The following is a 20,368-nucleotide window of genomic DNA, read 5'->3' on the forward strand; positions in this document are numbered from 1 at the left end:
GTAAATTATTCCATGTAAGGCGAAACAAACAGAGCCTTGGGGTTAATAACCAATTTTGAAAATATTCACCAACTCTCCTTATTTACAAATTCTTATTCCTTTTATTTTTTCTTAAATTTTCAATGTGGGATTATAAAGTAAGTGTATTTTCTAAATCCTTTTTCTTCCCTTAAGAAAACAAAAAAGAGTTTTTTTGTTCATTAAAAAAAGAATGAATAAAGAATGTGACTACTATAAATAAGGCCAGAGTGCCAGACATCCATACGAATCAACAGAAAGAAGTGAATGCTTAACGTACGTGATAACTTAATGGTTAGTAAAAGTGAATTGCTATTACTAGTTGGCACCACTTTCCCTCCTCTTCGAATATTAGTAAGGAGAGTAGGAGAGAGAGGGACTTAACCCTTCTCAGTTCCTGATCGGTCAGGTTCGTAGAGAAACCGATAGTCCATTTTGGAGTTGTCACGTGTCTCCCATTTAGCGTTGCAAGAGAGTAGTTACTGTCCCTGTGAGATGAAACTTATCTCTTTCATTATGACTGATATGACATATCAGACTACCTTTAACACTAGTTCTCTCGCCATTATCACCTTTGTCTTCCTCTCTTTCTTTTTCTTCTTTCTTCTTCTTTTTGTTGTTTTTCTTTCTTTTGAGAAAAAAGATAAAGACCCTGGTCATATAATACTTGAAAAGTTCAGATCTACACCCCCATAAGGAGACAGGTGGGACAGATCTGAACCCTCCATGGGATGTGGGACCCGCTTCTAGGATGTGGGACCCACATCCCATAGAGGGGTCAGTCTGTCCCCACCCGTCCCCAATATATAGAGAGAATCAGCTCCACTGCTTCAGACTATCTTGCTCTCTTTTGCACACAGACTACAGAATAGTATTTGTTATATTTTCAGTAACAGAAAGTCAAATCAAAGGGGGAGATCGATAGATATTCAATATGCAACATTCAGCTGTCCTGTCCCACTCCCTCCCACTGCACCTCTCCTTTCCCGGAAGAAAATCCCGGAATTTCACACATTATCATGTCAAACCCAAGACCCCAGCAACCGGCACCACTAGATTACGGTGGCGATCAGTCTCTGCTGTGGCCACGCCACCTGCATCTTCGTCCATCACCGGCATGCTGACACCAGAGAAGGTGGAGTTGTTCAAGTCACTGCACGGCTGGGTAGAAGAAAATATCCTGCCACTACTAAAACCAGTGGACAAAAGCTGGCAGCCACACGATTTCTTGCCGGACTCATCCCTGCCGTCGGATGAATTTGTGGAGCAAGTTCTGGCCTTACGTGAGCGAACAGCAAAATTGCCTGACGATTACTTGGTAGTATTGATTGGTGACTTGATCACAGAAGAGGCTTTGCCCACCTACATGTCCCTTCTCAACCGAATGGAAGGGGTTAAAGATGAGACCGGAATCAGCCCGGACGCTTGGTCTGTTTGGATCCGATCTTGGACCGCCGAAGAGAACCGGCACGGTGATCTGCTCAACAACTACTTATACTTGTCTGGACGTGTCAATATGCCTATGATCGAGCGTACCATACAGAACCTTATCGGCTCCGGCATGGTGAGTTTCTTTGTAGTGTACTAAGTTAACCAATTGAAACTACTACCAAGCAGGCCGGCCGGTTCAGGCCTGCTTTGGGGAATTTGTAAATTATAAACCATGTTGAGCTTGAGCCTGTTCCGGATCGGCTCATTTTAGTTCAAAGTTGAACCTGACTCTCGATCCACTTGCACCCAAGAAGTAAAACCATACATACACATTACAGGTGGTAATCAAGGGATGCTAATTATCCCCACCAAATATTTGGGTTTACACCTACTTTTGTTATAACAAGAATAGGGAATCGGATTTGAGATTGGCCTTTATCTATTCCAATCAGTTTAGAATTGGTCATAACCGGTATGAAATGGAACAAAATACTATAGAATCTTAGATGTGCGAATATTTTTTAAATGGGAAAAAAAATGCTACCCGGTCAGGTGTGGTGCATGGTTCTTACGTTCAGACACAAGTCATTCGAAATGAGAGTCCCACACCTATTGAAAGGACGAAATCACTAAGGATATGACGGTCATTTTGTATGACCCTATGCAGATAACATTCTCTTACATTTTCAAAATGTTATGAATTTTATTAAAATTTTTATACAATAAACTTGGGGGTAAGTTACATTGAATTTTTGTTATTTCAATATTTAAAAAAAATGATCAAAATTGAGAATCAAACATGAAACCATGGGGAGTCTAATGATCCATGCATCATGTTGTCCTTAACTGTCATAATGGTCTTAGATATCGGTATCAATATTAGTATCATTCTCGGCCGATATCAATATCAATTCTAATTTGGAGTGGCCGTATTAAGTTGCATCAAACGGTTATGCCCCTCAAAATACTGATACTTTGGTTTTTCAAACCATTTTACTTTTCATTGTATCTTTAGCATTGCCACGGTATTGGCATTAGTTAGGTATCGCAATAGGTATCGCAATACTTATATTTGATACCCATACCTTGAAGTTTGGTGGTTTAAGTACATGATATCGAGCACAGTATTGGTAGTGTCGATCCCAAATCGGCATGTATTGGTGGGATCAGACGAATTAATCGATTTTTTTAAAAATCTTTTTACACTTGGTCCGTACCACTACCCGATACAAGAACAAGATTGATGGAGCCCGATATCGATCCAGATTGAATAGATACCAATTGCTCAAACCGTAACAATGGCTCCCACAGCCCAGCAGATGTGATAAGATTTTTGACATCCATGTATGTCTACTTTCTCTGATGACGCAGACTATTGCAACAGAAATCACTCCATACACAGGAATCGTGTACACATCATTCCAAGAACGGGCAACATTCATAACACATGGCAAAACAGCTAAGTTGGCGAAGCAGAGTGGTGATCCAGTGTTAGCATGCATATGTGGCACAATCGCAGCGGACGAGAAGCGACATGAAAATGCCTATCAGAAGATGATGGAGAAACTATTAGAGGTGGAACCCACAGATGCCATGCTAGGGATTGGTGACATGCTGGGTCGGAACATCACAATGCCCGCCCAACTGATGTACGATGGTGAGAATCCGAATCTCTTCAACCATTTCTCCATTGTCACACAGAAACTCGGTGTCTACACCATCGCGGACTATGCGGATATATTGGAGTTCTTAATTGAGCGATGGAAGTTGGAAAAGCTTGTGGGCCTCATCGGCAAAGCCCACGAAGCCCAGGATTTCGTTTGTGGATTGCCACGCAAGATTCGGAGGCTACAAGAACAAGTCGAAGAACGGGCCCACAAGATGAAGCCCCAAACCATGCACTTTAGCTGGATCTTCAACAAGGAGGTCACTCTGTAGTTCTTTAAATATGTACGTACGAAGAGAATATTTAGGTTGTGTTTGGTATATATTATTAGAATAGATTTCTGATTTAGAATGCATTCTAGAATTTGATTTTTTTTTTCTATTTGCTCGTTTCAAAATACATTCTGACCCCAGAACCTATTCGTAGAATGCATACCATATAATATGAGCCATAATATATTTTTTTTTATTAAGAAGAAAAATATATTGATTAAAAGTTAGTTAGAAATATTTACAAAATTGTCCTTGGGATAGATTACAATCTTCTCGATAAGAGCCTTATAAGCTAGAGAGTTTAACATTGAAAGTAGTTTGTCATCCTCTAGACATTTAAATAAAGTGCTAGTAAAGTTAAGATCTGCAAGTTCTAAAAAGTTAGGGACGAGGTTCCAGGGGATCTTGGTATTGTCATTGGGAATAAGGAGATTGTTCAATTTCCTGTTGTTTCTCCAAAATTCTTTGATTCGGATTTTTTATTTGATGGCATGTTTCCATCCATGCATCAATATTCCCGTAAGCTCTGCTTCAAAAACGTCTAATGAGATGAGGTAACCTGCAGAAGTTAGAAACTCCTGCCCAACTATCAAAATGCAAAAAGTCTAATCGGTTAATCTTAGTTGTGGTTAAAAAATGCCAGCACAAATTAAAAAACAGGGCAATATATATCATAGTTAGAAAGAAGAGTCATTGTAAAGCAACTTGAAAGCATAGTAGGATTATTTGCAATAGACGGTGGGGTAGGGGGTGAATGTTCAAATCATATAACCACTTAGTTACAGACCGCAGCACATACTTTGGATCAGCTGTGGTGGACCCATGGATTACTTTGTTCCTTACATCCCAAATACAATAACATGTAGCAATAAAAACTGGAAAGGAAAAAAAACCCAATAGAAGATTGTTTATCCAAAACTCCGAAAGGAAAAGGGAGCGACACAGTTGTGCCAATGATAGGTTGGAGAGAAGCTTTGTTCTCAATCTGAGGGGCCAAATGCCCTCTAATCACAAGAAATAAAAAGGTGCCACATGGATTCATCACAAGAACTACACAAGACAGGATCGATCGCCACCCATTTTGAGAGAGGTGCTTTAACGGGCAATCCTGCATTCTCTCTCTCTCTCTCTCTCTCTCTCTCTCTCTTCCAAATTCTAATCAACCTGATTTTTTCGGCTACATTTCTCATGATAGCACCTTCAACTCAAGGTCAATGCACGGACCAGGAAATTGAGTTACAAACTGATGCATCTACTGAAAAGGGTTTCTAAAACGATGACTCCCAACTCCAACTAAACATGCATCACTCCATGAGTGTATTGGCTATGTTGACAACAATGAGAAAATACCATAGCCAAGCCACATTGCTCAACAAGACTTTGGACACTACGGTGTATGAATTGGGAATTGATATTGGATGAAATACTTTGGATAATATTAAATGACATGTCTTAGAATTTGCAATTAATGGTTAATTTTTGGAATAGATTTGGATTAATTTTGGATATGTTTTCTTTTTTTAAATATACACGCTTAAAACCCAGTATCGGCATTAATGGTATCGATATCAGTATCATTCGTTGGTAAAACTTGATACCGATACAGATTGCGTGTATTGGTCTGATACTGAATCAAAAAGCCTTTTTTTCACCTGATCTATACCAATCAGGTATTGGTATCAATCACGGTCGATATCGATACGGATCGACCAATATGGTTGATCCAATACCATTCCTCAAACCCTGATGTTGCACGCTCAATTGCCGCATCATTCTTCCAAGCTGTAGAATCAGGCCATGGTTATAATTCATTATATGTATGGGTTTTTGCTTGGTATGGTTACACTGAACCTGTATGGCTGTAACCATACCAGAATTGTTCTCATTCCTACAATAGGGTGACCTTTTTGGGGGTAATTTTCTAGACGTACAAAGAGATAAGAAAAAGATATTCAAATATATATGTTTACAAGACAAAGTGTAAAACAAAGTCAAGTTTACTTGTTTTGTAATTAATTTTATGGATCGAGATTCCCTCCATCCACGATGAATGAGTTCTCATACCAAGAGGCAGGGAAGACGGCGGGAATGGGTGTCGAGAGCGTATTTTGGAATATACTAAAACCCTAGGAGAGGTTTGTGAATCTTAGGATGGTGGGTGAACAATCTTCTAAAGGTGGAGAAAAACGTTTTCCTAATTTTATTATCTCATAGATCTAGACAATTTCTCTAACCTTTTTTATCCTATGGGGGTATAATTAGTAATAAAAAAATAATATATTGTAAAATGATATTAGCATCATAATTATCGCTTGTCTTACATGACCTACTTAGGATGATGACAACTCAATATAACCAAGTTGAATTACACCAAATAATCCTTATATGTATTAATGAACAATATTTCCACAGCTTGAGAGCATCGAGATAAAACAGTTGGCAATGTGGACATATCAATCCAACTTAATATGATTGCTTGAGAGTGAAAATCAAGGTCAAATATTTCTTTTGTGGTAAGATCCCTTACATTTCTCAAGCTGCCTTAATGTCTATAAAATACTTTAGCTATATGTTTAGATTAGTTGGGAAGTTGCGCAAGTAATAGCATCAGTTTATAGAATTGTCTTAAACAAGGATTCAAACTCCGATCCACGGATAACTTTTGGCTTAAGCTCTAGCATGGTAATCCAGGTCGTGACCATAATGGGAGATTTATCTTTGGATTCTCAGTTAATATATATAGGGGAAGCCTATGCGTGTGTTGCGGAAATGCTAGCGATCCTTCAAGCGTTAATATTGTCCATAACTCAAGGATTACCATTTTATTCAGATCGAAAGTATTTCACATATTTTTTATGATTGCGTTAGACTAGTGCCTAGCTTTCATAAGTGACCTTTTCCCACACGCTATGAGAAGGAAATTTTGTGACTGATGCTTTGGCCTCTCATGCTTTTTGCACGTCTGGTTTTTCATTTTTGTAGGAGTCCTCCTATTTTTTGTTGCGTTTTCTTTTCTATGATGCTAGCTGTACTTTCCTCCCTAGAGGTTTTGGATCCAAATCGTTTACAGCGCAGCTGCCTGTCCTGTCTGTGCTACACAGACATAGGATCGCAAGCAAAGACCGCCTTATACCCACTCGGGCAAGGCGTTTGGATAGGGATAAGACAATCTTTACGTACGGTCCTGTGTCTGCAGGATGGACAGCTGCATCGTAGACGATCCAAATTGAGAGGTTTTCTTCAATAAATTTCCTTTTAACGGAAAAAAAAAAAAAAAAAAAAAAAAAAACCCTATCTCTATCTTATAAGACTAGCTGTAACCTAGTTCCCTCTCAATTATGACCTTTGTCTTCCTGAGAGTTAAATCAAAGGGGAGATAGATAGATATTCAATATGCAACATTCATGTGTCCTGTCCCACTCCCTCCCACTGCACCTCTCCTTCCCCGGAAGAAAATCCCAGAATCTCACACGTTATCATGTCAAAACCAACACCCCAGCTATCGGCACCACTAGATTACGGCGGCGATCAGTCTCTGCTGTGGCCGCGCTACCTGCATCTTCGCCGATCACCCGCATTCTGACACCAGAGAAGGTGGAGATGTTCAAGTCACTGGACGGTTGGGTAGGAGAAAATATCCTGCCACTACTAAAACCAGTGGACAAAAGCTGGCAGCCACACGATTTCTTGCCGGATTCATCCTTGCCGTCGGATGAATTTGTGGAGCACGTTTTGGCCTTAACGTGAGCGAACAGCAGAATTGCCTGACGATTACTTGGTAGTATTAGTTGGTGACTTGATCACAGAAGAGGCTCTGCCCACCTACATGTCCCTTCTCAACCGAATAGAAGGGGTTAAAGATGAGACCGGAACCAGCCCGGATGCTTGGGCTGTTTGGGTCCGATCTTGGACCGCCGAAGAGAACCGGCATGGTGATCTACTCAATAAGTACTTGTACTTGTCTGGACGCGTCAACATGCCTATGATCGAGCGTACTATACAGAACCTTATCGGCTCCGGCATGGTGAGTTACTTTGTAGTGTACTAAGTGAACCAATTAAGCCCCACTACCAAGCAGGCCGGCCGGTCCAGGCCTGGGTTGGGGAATAGGTAAATTATGAACCTGACCCTCGACCTACATACACCCAAGAAATAAAACCAAATATAGGCATTGCAGGTGGTAATCAAGGGATGCTAACTATCCCCACCAAATATTTGGGTTTACACCAACTTTGGTTACAACAAAAATAAGGAATGGGATTTGAGATTGGCCTTTCTCTATTCCAGTCAGATTAGAATTGGGCATTACCAGTCTGAAATGGACCAAAATACTATGGATCTTAGATGTTCGAATATTTTCCAAATAGGGAAAAAAATGCTACGGTCGCGTGTGGTACCCGGTATCTACGCCTAGATACAGGGCCGTGTAAAATGACTGTCACACTCTCATGGAAAGGCAGAAATCACTGAAGGCAAGATGGTCATTTTGCATGGCCCTGTCTAAGCGTAAGAACCGTGTGCCGCACGTAACCAGGTAGTATTCTTTTTGCCTTTGAAAATTTTATGATTTAAAAAAAAAAAAAATTATACAATAAACATAGAGATCTTTCAATGAGGGTCCATTGTAACTTATTTTTTGCTATTTCAATGTCTAAAAATGAAGATCAAACATGAAACCATCGGAATTCTAATGATGAGACAATACTATGACATAGGATCAGTGATCCATCATGTTGTATCTATCATGTTGTCTTTAATTGCCATAATGGTCTTAGGTATCAGTATCAATATTAGTATTGATCCCGGTCGATATCGATATCAATTCCATTATGGAATGGTCGTATTAGGTTGAATCAAACGGTTATGTCCCTCAAAATATTGATATCTTGGTTTTTCGAACCATTTAACTTTTCATTGTAACTATACGATTGCCTCCGTATTGGTATTAGCTAGGTATCGCTATACTTATATTTGATACCCATACCTTAAAATGTGGTCATGGTTTAAGTTCATGATGTCGAGCACGGTATTGGTAGTGTCGATCCCAAATCGGCACGTATTGGTGGGATCAAATGAATTTTACCCTGTTTTTTCTATGAAATTGATTTTTTTTTTTTAAATCTTTTTACACTTGGTCCATACGACTATCCGATACAAGAAGAAAATTGATGGAATCCGATACCGATCCAGTTTGAATCGATACCAATTCCTCAAACCATGACTATGGTTCCCACAACCCAGCAGATGTGACAAGATTTTTGATATTCATGTATGTCTACTTTGTCTAATGACACAGAGTGTAGAGAAAGAAATCACTCCATACACCGGAATCGTGTACACATCATTCCAAGAACGAGCAACATTCATAACACATGGCAAAACAGCTAAGTTGGCGAAGCAGAGTGGTGACCCAGTGCTAGCACGTATATGTGGCACAATCGCAGCGGACGAGAAGCGACATGAAAATGCCTATCAAAAGATTATGGAGAAACTATTGGAGGTGGACCCCACAGACGCCATGCTAGGGATTGGGGACATGCTGGGTCAGAACATCACGATGCCCGCTCACCTGATGTATGATGGTGAGAATGCAAATCTCTTCAATCATTTCTCCATTGTCACACAGAAACTCGGTGTCTACACCATCGCAGACTATGCAAATATATTGGAGTTCCTAATTGAGCGATGGAAGTTGGAAAAGCTTGTGGGCCTTATCAGCAAAGCCCACGAAGCCCAACATTTCGTTTGTAGATTGCCACGCAAGATTCGGAAGGTACAAGAACGAGTCGAAGAACGGGCCCACAGGAGGAAGCCTCAAACTTTGCGCTTTAGCTGGATCTTCAACAAGGAGCTCACTCTGTAGTTCTTAAATATGTATGTACGTACGAACGAGAATATTTAGGCTGTGTTTAGTATGTATTAATGGATGAGATTCTCGATTTAGAATGTATTTTGGAATTTTATTTTTTTTTGTTAATTTAAAATACGTTATGGACTCTAAAATCTATTCGGAGAATGCATACCAAAAACAGCCTAAGATAATATAAGTCATAATAATTTAGTACTGTTGTGCAGAGAATATGAGCTATTATAATAGTGATTAACGTGGCTGATCAGTATGGCTCTGTATGGCAACGTTCTTAAAAAGCGTTTCTAATGTTTTTCTGTTTTTTTTTTAATTTATTTTTTTCATTTTTTTTTTTGTTTTTTGTTTGTTTTTTTTTTTTAATGAATCGGACACATGGTACACTTTTGAGTCCATTTGAAAAACACCAAAATCATGTTTCACACATTGAAGAAACATTTATAACAATTTTCAAAGAAACACCAATCCAACTTAAGTTAAACGAGGGTAATATTGGAATTTCATTAAAAACATAATAATAGTGTTGTTTTGCCCTAAAACCTCACAATGTTCACTCGCAAGACTACCTTCTCGCTCTTCCCCTGCAAATCCGAGAAGAACTCAGGTGCTCTCTTCGCCAACGACCTCGGCAACTCTCCGCTGGTGCTCTCTTTGCGCTTGACCAAATCAGGCCTTGCCGCCACATTCTCGTAGGCGGTCTTTGACATCTTGCCATCCAACAACTCTCTCCCCTATCATGATACCCCCACCTCGCCACGCCTCCGACAACCTCTCATGTTCTTTGTTTCTTCACAGCCCGTCTCATGCAATTCCAGTTCAAGTTCCCATGTCGCCTCTTTGTAGGACTTTGATGGGTGATGACATGCCTCTTGGAAGCTACAACCCTTCTGAGTCACTTCTAGGTACCTCTCCTCCTTCCAGTAAGCTTGATGATGGGGATTTCTTTGAAGAGGATGTTTCCACTGGTTGGATTGTTGGGGGAAACCCTAGAAAGCTCGCTTCGTCTTTTTCCGGTGATGGGTTCGATTCGACAGTGACGGAATCGAGTAATTTTCTGCCAGCAAGTAATCTGACCGTTGCTACAGTGGTGAAAATGCCTCGTGGTATGTAAATTCTCCTTTATGTTACAGTTTTTTTTTTTTCTAATTGTATTTAATTAGAGGAAGAATGAACCCAACTGCGCCAAGCCCTGAATGTTATTTGCTTGGCTTTCCATGAATGTGTGTGATTGTGAATATACGATGGGTTTTGGGACCTTTATCCACTGCTGTACCATCGTGTGACACAGCGGCGGCCATGTGTGTACAATGGAGCTTGCTGTGCACACATGACCGCTGCTGCGTCACACAATGGCACAGCACCGCTGCAGTGCACAACGGATAAAAATTGTGGATTTTGAGGGCACTCAGCTGACTGTACAAAAGTGGAAGTTATGACCTACGATGAGAAAGACTTTATTTTAGTGTATGGATTCCACCAACCTTGTACAATAGAGTAATTATGTAGGACGGATTCGTAAGTTGTAACTGTAAAATGCAGTTGGTTTGGTTTTGTGTTGATTTCATAGTTCAGACTTCAGACTTGGTTTTGCCTTGAAAGAACATTTGTAAGATCTGATCCTATAGTTGATATTTTAATTGTGATGTTTTGCATTTTTCTGCTTAAAAATTCACTCTTCTAAAGACAAGTGTGTGGGAGCACAATTTCTTAATTCCACGTGGGACCCCAAACCAAAATAAAATATGCATTTCACAAATATAAAAAAGATCAATTACTTACCTTGGTGAATTGTGTTTAGGATATGAATTAAAAAAAGTATAAATTTGCCATAAATGAAGCTAAAAAGATATCAGTGAAAATAAATACTAGGAAATATGAGGATCATAATATCAATTTGAGCAGAAAGTAAGAGAAAGAAATACCTATAGTTAACAAAAATGTTGGAAAGGAAGAACAGAGATTTCAACTAGGGTCGGGTTGGGCCGGGCTTTATAGAACCCTAGCCCAACCCTAAGTCCCCTTAGCTGGGCCCAGGCCCAACCCGACCCTGACTCAGGACCAGAAAAATCCAACCCTGACCCACCCTCAGGGTCGGGCTGGGCCGGACCGACCCTTATTGGCCCTGATCATGGGGAGGGGGAAAGAAATGCATGGGCTGGAATGGGTTGGGAAGAACATTATTAATTTTACATAAAATAACAATATAATAAATTATATTATAACACTTATTGTCTTCATATATAATATATTATATAAAAAAATGTGGGTGAAATTTAAAGTTTATAATGTATAAATTATATCAATATATATTTTATAGTATAACTTAAATCAGGGTCGGGTCAAGCTTAGCTCGAGGCCTTAACCCTAACCCGACCCGACCCTAACTCAGGGTTAGAAATTTCCAGCCCTGACCCGCCCTCAGGGCCAAGTATCTCAGCCCAGACCCTGTTCGGGCTCAGGGCGGGTTCGGGCCGACAGGGCCAAACTTGCACCCATAATTTCAACCATATTAGATGCATTAAAATTGAAGATGATAAAGTATTAATAAGTGATGATTATATTAAAGAAAGATGGAGAAACTATTTTTACAATTTAATGGATGTAAATAATATAAGAATAGTATTTTATAATATTGTAATAACCATCAAGAAACAACAAGTCTTAGATATATATTGAAAATTGGGATGCCCGAAGTAAATGAAGCTTAAAAGAACATAAAAATAAGTAAAACAATAGGTCCATATATTATTCCAATTGAGGTGTGGAATAACTTGGGAATCTGTGGAATAACTTTTTCCTATTTTTTGTTGGTTTTTTTCTATTTTTATTATCACATGTTATTATATTTGGTTTGTACGTAACAAAGTACTTATTTGTGGTTTGATGGCTGACCCGTTGGTGGTCATCCATAATGTTAACCAATGGATTTCTGATCTTAATTTAACTCCTCCAACTATTGCTCCACCCATTATACCGACACCACATACACCTTGTCCACCTGATATTGCTGCTATAACTGACTTCAACATGGACTTCCCTGGTTTGCTGGTCGCAGGAGTTTTTGATCCCGAACTTAGAATAGCCAGATGGACATTTTCCCTTTTCATTAATGGACAACGAACAGAAACCAGTCGGACAGCATCCCTGGATGAAATAGAAGTAGAGCTATGTGGCATTCTTCAAGGGTGGAAGAGAGCAGCCGCGGAACATATCATCTTAAAGGAGATATGGTGCTGCAACAAACAACTTTTTGATTTGTTTACCACAAAGTGCCTCCCCATAATCCCCTGGAACACTATCACTAGTTTTTTGGAACTTGCTGAACTCACAAAGAACTTTAGTACTCTAACTTTTAAGTGGTGTCATACCCCCAACTCTATGTACAAACTCCTACCCTAGGGCTGTTAATATATGGTGGTTTTTTTCATCAAAACCAAAAAAAAAAAAAAAAAAAAAAAAAACCAGCTTGTTTAATAAGATTATGAGCATAAGAAAAATATAAGATATCTAGAGGAGAAGCATTGGGATTCCAATTTATAAAAATAATGATGATATTCAAAGCTATAATAACTGTAGACGAATAAACTAATGAGTCATACTATGAAATTGTTCAGTATGGTGGTTTAATTTGGTGCTCAGAGCTAGCACCAAACCACCAGACCTAACCATAAAGCAGGAGGCATCCTTCATGAACAACCATCAGATGCCTTGCCTACTTAAAAGCACTTAAAGCATCTTTCAATGCCTCCAATAGAAACGAGCTGAGCCACCAAAGCTAGCACCAAACCACCAAGAAAGAACTACAAGAGAAGATTTCTACGATGCACCAGTGATCTGTGTAGATCTACATCTGTATACTATATATCTTCCGAGTTCGAAAACCCACCTTATCCGAGAGAAAATGTGCATCTATTGCCAACTACCTTCAATATCATCTCATTCGTATTTTTGCACAATTTTATCCCAAATAAATTATGCTCCAAAACTTGTCTCTGTGAATGCGAAGGGTGAGTTTTGATGGAAGCGGCATGTCAATACACTACACTCTTCTTACACAAAAACATGCAATTACTAAAGAACATAAGTAGGCATTTTTTTGGGTGAAATCATCTAGGCATCAACGTCAAGCACACAATGGAATGAAATTAAGGAAATCTTAACTTTGCTTAGAACTAAATAGCAGTTGTGCCTAATGCCATGGGTAGGGGTGCAAGTTGGGTGGACATATATTGGGGAATTTATAAACTTTGAAGCAAACTGAGCTCAAACCTGACTTAGTCCAACACGATTTGGTTGGAAGTAGAAAATGTTGGCATGGGTTACACCGTAACCTTGACCATTTAAAACAATTCATTGTATAAGAATTTGTAATCTTCTTAACAAGTGTGGCAACAAGTCGATTAGGGTTAAGTAATGGCCTTTACGTACGTACATTCTTTGTTGTGGTAAAAGTCTTATGCTTTGATTGTATAGCAGGTTTACCATCTCAAATTTCTAAAACTTTAAAAAATTGTCAAACTTTCCTTCACTATTTATTCTCAACCCAAATACTTTCCGCTAAACAAATGAAGCATTAGACAAGTATTACTGTATGATAGGGAAGGCTTAAACATTCTCAGGTTGCCTTTTTACCTAATAAAATACTAATGATGCCTCTCTTTTTTGGTAAAATGATGCCTCTTCTTTAACTTAATAAACAACACAATATTTTTTTTAAGCATAAAATTCAAACACAATATTGACCTAAGCATATAATTCAATACAATAGTTACCTACAACACATAATAAAGATGATAAAAATATAGAGAGCGTCATATCTTGTCTAACTATAGGAAGAGGGCTTCCCATGATGCTAGTGTGGAGGGGGGGAAGTTTTGCATGCCACACCAATGGTAGTGTCGACAATGTTATCATCTACATGAGATCCACAATTCCACATAGTTAAAGCAGGAGTGAAAAAATAATAAAGAACCTCATATGAGACGGAAATAGTACTTTGGAGTAGTTGCGATTCTTTTCCCTTAATTATATTTATACCTCTTTTCAGGCGGCTGCATTAGACAAGAAGGTTATAATATAAAGGTAGAGGCTGGTCATCCTTACCCTCCTTGTTTTTTTGTTTTTTTGTTTTTTTTGTTTTTTTTTTTGTTTTGTTTTTTGTTTTTTTTATTTTTTTTTTGGGTAGAAGAAACTTACCCTCCTTGTTTGCTAAACAAGTTTCGCTTCTCCACCCTTATCCACCCAACAAATCTTGTGTACAGGGTTAGAGGTATCAGTATTGATGACCATAATTGATGAGCACATTTATATGTTAATTTAAGCATTTATATTCTTGTATTTTTCATGCTTGAACAAGTTCTCGAGATTTTTATGTTTGGGTTTAGGTCAATTCTTGAAAGAAAGCCCAAATTATGCATAAAAGCCTTTGTGGAGCTGAAATGCAAGGAATCAAGTTTTAAAGAAGCCCATGTCCATAGACCTAAGAATTAATTTCATATATGGGCTGAACCATTGGGCCATGAAGACCCAAGCAAGCAAATTCAATAAGGGCAGTTCATATTCCCATAAAAAATTCCAAGGGTTATTTTTGTCCAAATGCATTGTTGGTGACAATTAGCATTTTCAGTTGTGGAGTAGAGCCCAAGTCAAAGCAAGTTACTCAAATCTTGGAAGATTGGAAAGATTTTCTTGATGATTTGATTGAGATCTTCTATTTTTAGAGTTGTGGATCCAATCTCCAACGCCCTCTCTATTTTTTGGATAAAAATCTCAATCTTTCTCTATTTTTCTTTTTTAAAATATCAAATTTAGAATTTCTTGGCTGGAAAAATATTGATCAAGGGAATCTCTTCCTTGGCTGGCCGAAATTCGAAAAGAGAGAGGAAGGCTGTTCAAATTTTGCAAGGGGGATTGGGGGTTGTGTGTATAAATAGGGGGGTCTCTCCCCCATGGAAAGACATTCATTTTCTCTTTAGTCTTTTATTTTAGCATTCTTTCTCTTGTTTTTTTCTTTCTAGTTTTTTTGTCTAAGCTTCAAACTTTGATGTAATTTTATCTTTTTCATTCCTAGATCTAATGTAATTTGAGATTTTTAATCTTCATCCCCTTCTTACATTGGTGTGATTCAAGTTGTTGATTCAAGGTTAAGATTGAAAATTTTTCTTCAATGGTTTAAGTTCAAGTTCTACACAAGCTAAGTTTTTTAATCTTTTAATTTTATTTTTATAGTTTAGTTTTAGGAAAAATTACTCTGTCACCTCCTGAGGATTGTACTAAATACAGAGCGACCCCCTGTGTTTTTAAATTATATAGCCACACCCCTTGAATTTCCACTCTGTTAGTTAAGTGTTACGGTACTGGTTAATTTTTCCCTCAAATGACTAATATATGCCTTTCAGGGTTTCTATTCATTTCCTCTTAGATTGTCGATACGTGGCAGATAAAAATCCGACGATCAAATCTGAGTCATGACTTTCACCCATCCAACCCTAACCTAACCCTAGTTACCCATCCTCTCTCCTCCCTCTCTCTCTACTGCAACTCCTCTCTTAGTGTTTTTATTTCTCTCTCCTCTGCACAAAAAAAAGGGAGAATGTTCTCTGTACCGCAACGCAGCCTGTGCCCAGGCACATGGATAGCCTATGAGGGGGGCAGGATGGTCATTGCACCCACCCCCAAGTGCCTGGGTGCAGGCTGGCTGCAACACAAAGAACAGCACCCAAAAAAAAAAAAAAAAAAAACAGAAGATGATGCAACAAATCCAGGAACTGCCTGACCCTCCACCTCCTCTACTCCTGTAGTTTCATGTTGTTGCGGTTGCTATTGGTATTGGTACTGGAAGCTTGGGAGAGTAGAGGTCTTTTTTCAATGGTTTTCTCGCCCCCAAACAACATCGAGGAGAGGAAAAGAAAACGACCCTGATTACCACGTCCTCTAAATAACATTGACTTCTTCCCCATAGTCGAAGGAGAAGATGGATGAGAAAAAGAAGAAGAAGTGTAAGAAGGGGCAGTCTCAGAGATGGGGAGGATCTGAGTTTGCATGTGGTATTTATCTCGGTGGATGGGGAGGATCTAAGTTTGAGGGGCAATCAAGAAAATAATCCTAATTTTGGTTTTTTTTGGGTCAATTGGGTTTAAAAGGGAAGCGTAATTTTTTTCATCTTCTAGATCTTTTGATGATGTCTGCAACAACCAGCATCCAAGAAACCCTAACTTCCCCCGGCTTTCTCATCTTTTTTATTTAATGATTTAATCTATTGAAGCACTTATCTTGTTATCCTTCAAGAAACGATCGATCCACTGCCACACCCCTTTTTCTCACTTCCATAGGTCTTACCAAAAAAACAAAAAAAAATTTCCACAGGGACCGGGATCAAGAAAAAGCCCCAAATCGACATTTATTTGTTTGTCCTCATTCTCCCTTTTCTTTTTTTTTTTTTGAGAAAACCCTAAAAGAAGAGAACATCGGCATTTGGGGGGTTGTTAGGTCGATTGTGCGACATCCGTCGTTCCTGGATTTGTTTCATCATTTTTTTTTTTTTTTTTTGGCAGAGAAGGAGAGAGAATAGAAACACTAAGGAGTTGCAGTAGAGAGAGAGAGAGACAGGGAGGAGAGAAGATGGGTAACTAGGGCTAGGTTAGGGTTGGATGGGTGACAGTCATGACTCAAATCTGACCGTCGGATTTTTATTTTCCACATATTGACAATCTAAGGGAAAATGATTAGAAACCCTGAAAGAGGTATATTAGTCATTTGAGGGAAAATTAACCAGCATCGTAACACCTAACTAACGGAGCGGGAACTCAGGGGGTGTGGTTGTATAATTTAAAAACACAAGGGGTTGCTTTGTATTTAATACAAACCTTAGGGGGTGACAGTGTAATTTTCTTTTAGTTTTAATGTTCTCTTCATCAACCCCCCTCTCCTTCCATCGATTTTTCCATTGCCAACTAAACCCTCAACTCTTGGGGTAGGATGAAGCCATGAGGGAAGGATGAGTTGATGATTTGCATGCTTATGTATTAATGGACATGTTCATTGTTTGGGTTTACAACTATTGACCGCCGCATTGTGTGCATGTCATTCTAATGGACTATATGCAATATTGCCACCGTAGCCATTGTGACACGTACCATTCATGTTCATGATTTTTAAGATCTAATTGTGTATTGAATGTGTATTACTCATAGGATATGTTAACCATTTGCGCCGCATCTCATATAGACCACGACCATGATATATGCAATGCTTTGATGTGTTGATCATTGATTTACCTTAACCTTGTAGTGGATTCCATTCCCAAAAGCCCATCTCAATTTGAATCTATCAATCTCATTCTCTTACTTTTTGTGTTAATTCTGTTTGCCCTAGTTTAGCCTAGTTTTCTTAATTTGATAGTTAATCTTGATATTTTTCTTAGTTCAAGTTTAGAGATATAAATTGCTTGTTGAGTACACTTTGCCTAAATTGAGAATAAGATTTAAGCAACTCGACCTCCCTGAGTTTGGCCCGTAGCTACAGTTGATACTGTGCGTTTGCGGTTATTTTTCTTGTCAAACAATAACATGTTTGGGTAATACTGATATTGATACAAATTGGACCATTTTACCCCTAATGCATCATTTTACTTTTTCGACGATACCAAACTACCAATCTGTATCAATATCATATTAATGTCGATATCTATAGGGAAATTTACGAAACACCCCCTGAAAATGGGTCGAAACTCGGATCACCCCTTGAAATTTGAAAATACTCAGATCACCCCCTCTACACTAACGGTGTTAGTCTGCTGTTAGTTATTGGTGTAAAAGGACTAATTTACCCTTGTAATAAATCATTAGAATTAAATTTACAATACTACCCTTTTCTATTCTTCTCATCTTGTGTTTCTTCGAACCCTAACCGACGCCCGACGGTGATACCCTTGCCCCGTTGCTCAACGGGAAAAAGCCATGAAGATTGTCTTCAACCTTCAGCCAGGAACAAAGCCAGCGGAAGGAGAAGAACTCCAATCGCATAAAACTCCTTCAGCAAGGCACAGTTGGATCTGAGATTTTGAGACAATTGTCGAAATTTCAAGCTTTCTTGAATGCAACCATCGATTAATCAACTCAATTAATATGTGAAAAGGGACATTCAACTCCTGCAACCCTAACCTGACGGTGAATACAGTTTCAAGCTTGGTTATGGTGCAAAATCTCACAGCAGAGAATGATTCTGGGGAAAAAAACTCCTAGGGCTTGGGTCTCCGTCTCCGTTCATGGTGGCCGCCACCAGGTGGCCAGGGGGTGATTGCAAGTCCAAACCTTCGCCCTTCATAGCTTCACCCCTACCCTAACTGTTGCGTCTGCCGCCCCTTCTTCTTCTCGGCTGTAGATTTTTGTTTGTTTTCGGGTAGATGGACTGGAAGAGAAGAAATTGATAAGACGTCAAATAAGGCAACAAATTGCTGTAAGAAATATCTTCGTTTGCAAAAGAGAGAAGCTCTTCGAGTACTTTTAGTGGAATCGAACCCAACCCCTGAAGCGAACTTTTAGAAACTCTTCGAGTACTGTTCCGATTGCAAGAAAAACACAGAGGTGGTCGTCGACCACTCTGCCGGCGACTCTCTCTAGCCCTACATCGACCAATTTGAAAATACTACATGTTGGGATTTAAGATTTGAAAATACTTAATGGGTCGTCGACCAATTTGGTTTTAAGATTCTTAATGGGTCGTCGACCAATTTGAAAATACTAAGATTTCTCACTGTCTCTGATTTTTCTCACTCTCTTTCCTTGATTTTTTTCTTCTGAAATCCCTCCCCCGAAATCTCTCTTTCTGTTTGGGGTTCTCGGTTAGTGGAATCGAACCCAACCCCTGAAACGAACTTTTAGAAACTCTTCGAGTACTGTTCCGGTTGCAAGAAAAACACAGAGGTGGTCGTCGACCACTCTGCCGGCGACTCTAACTCCATTCGGTTTAGCAATTTGGGGAAGAAGGAGAGGGAAAATTCCCTCTCCGATTCCTTAGACCCATTAAGAAAGAAAAAAAAAAGACTACATGTTGGGTTTTAAGATTTAAGGGTAAAATAGTAATTATTTTCTTCTCAAGGGTAGTTTAGGGTTTTCAACAAATTTAACCAGTTGACTTCATCAATTAACTAACGGTAGGGTCTAATTTGAGTATAGGGCTCTAATGCAGGGGGTGATCTGAGTATTTTCAAATTTTAGGGGGTGATCTGACTTTCGATCCATTTTAAGGGGGTGTTTCGTAAATTTTCCTATCTAATAATACCAATATATCAATATGTAACTGATACCTAAATCCATGGACTTGTGTAAGGCAGGTAAAATAATTGCTCCAGTAAAATTAGTAGCCCCCTTTTTTCTAAAATAGTAATAAAAAGGGAGAAAGTTATCTGTCCGCTCCCATGAGTCTATCTCTCTCTTTCCCATTTGAAAAGACACCTCTGCCCCCTTATTTTGAGAAGAGAAAAGATAGATACATGGGAGTGCTGGCGTAGGCCACACTCTTGACAAAAAACTACTTCCCTAATAAAAAATATATAATTGCAAAAATTCTTAATTTCATAAATGATAGATGTAGAAATACGGAAATGGTCCACTTGAGACGCCCCTGTTGATGTTTTTAAGGTTGGATTCACAAGTGTGGTGCAATTGAGAGGATGATATCCGTAGAAAATCAAACTTTCGAGGGCAAAAATGTAAATTAACTAAGATACGCTGCACCGTGTAAAAAAGCTTTCGTGGGAATCAAGTGTATACCATGACTTTATAAGCTCTTAAATTTCTAAAAATCAACGGTTCAAAGACATTCTTTAAATCCGAATCCAATGGCTGGGACCTATTGGAGGATTTGGAGCACCGCACCCGGTAGGATGAAACCCGTCGAAAATACAAACATTCGAGGGTGAAAATGTAAATAAACTAAGATACGCGGCACGTTTGAAACGCTTTCGTGGGAATCAAGTATATACCATGACTTATAAGCTCTTAAATTTCTAAAAATCAACGGTCATAAGACATTCTTTAAATCCGAATCCAATGGTTAGAATCTATTGGACGCAACGATATTAGGGTTTCTCCGCTCTTGCTCTAGCTTCGCATT

The 20,368-nt window shown here is 38.9% G+C and overlaps 2 pseudogenes; both read left to right on the top strand.

Annotated features, from left to right (window-relative positions):
• Positions 1-975: 975 nt before the first annotated feature.
• LOC122639621 lies at positions 976-3,397 on the top strand (annotated as a pseudogene).
• A 3,383-nt stretch (positions 3,398-6,780) lies between these two features.
• Positions 6,781-9,252, top strand: LOC122639180 (annotated as a pseudogene).
• Positions 9,253-20,368: the final 11,116 nt, after the last annotated feature.

This window comes from Telopea speciosissima, chromosome 9, assembly GCF_018873765.1.
Source record: "Telopea speciosissima isolate NSW1024214 ecotype Mountain lineage chromosome 9, Tspe_v1, whole genome shotgun sequence".
NCBI lineage: Eukaryota > Viridiplantae > Streptophyta > Magnoliopsida > Proteales > Proteaceae > Telopea > Telopea speciosissima.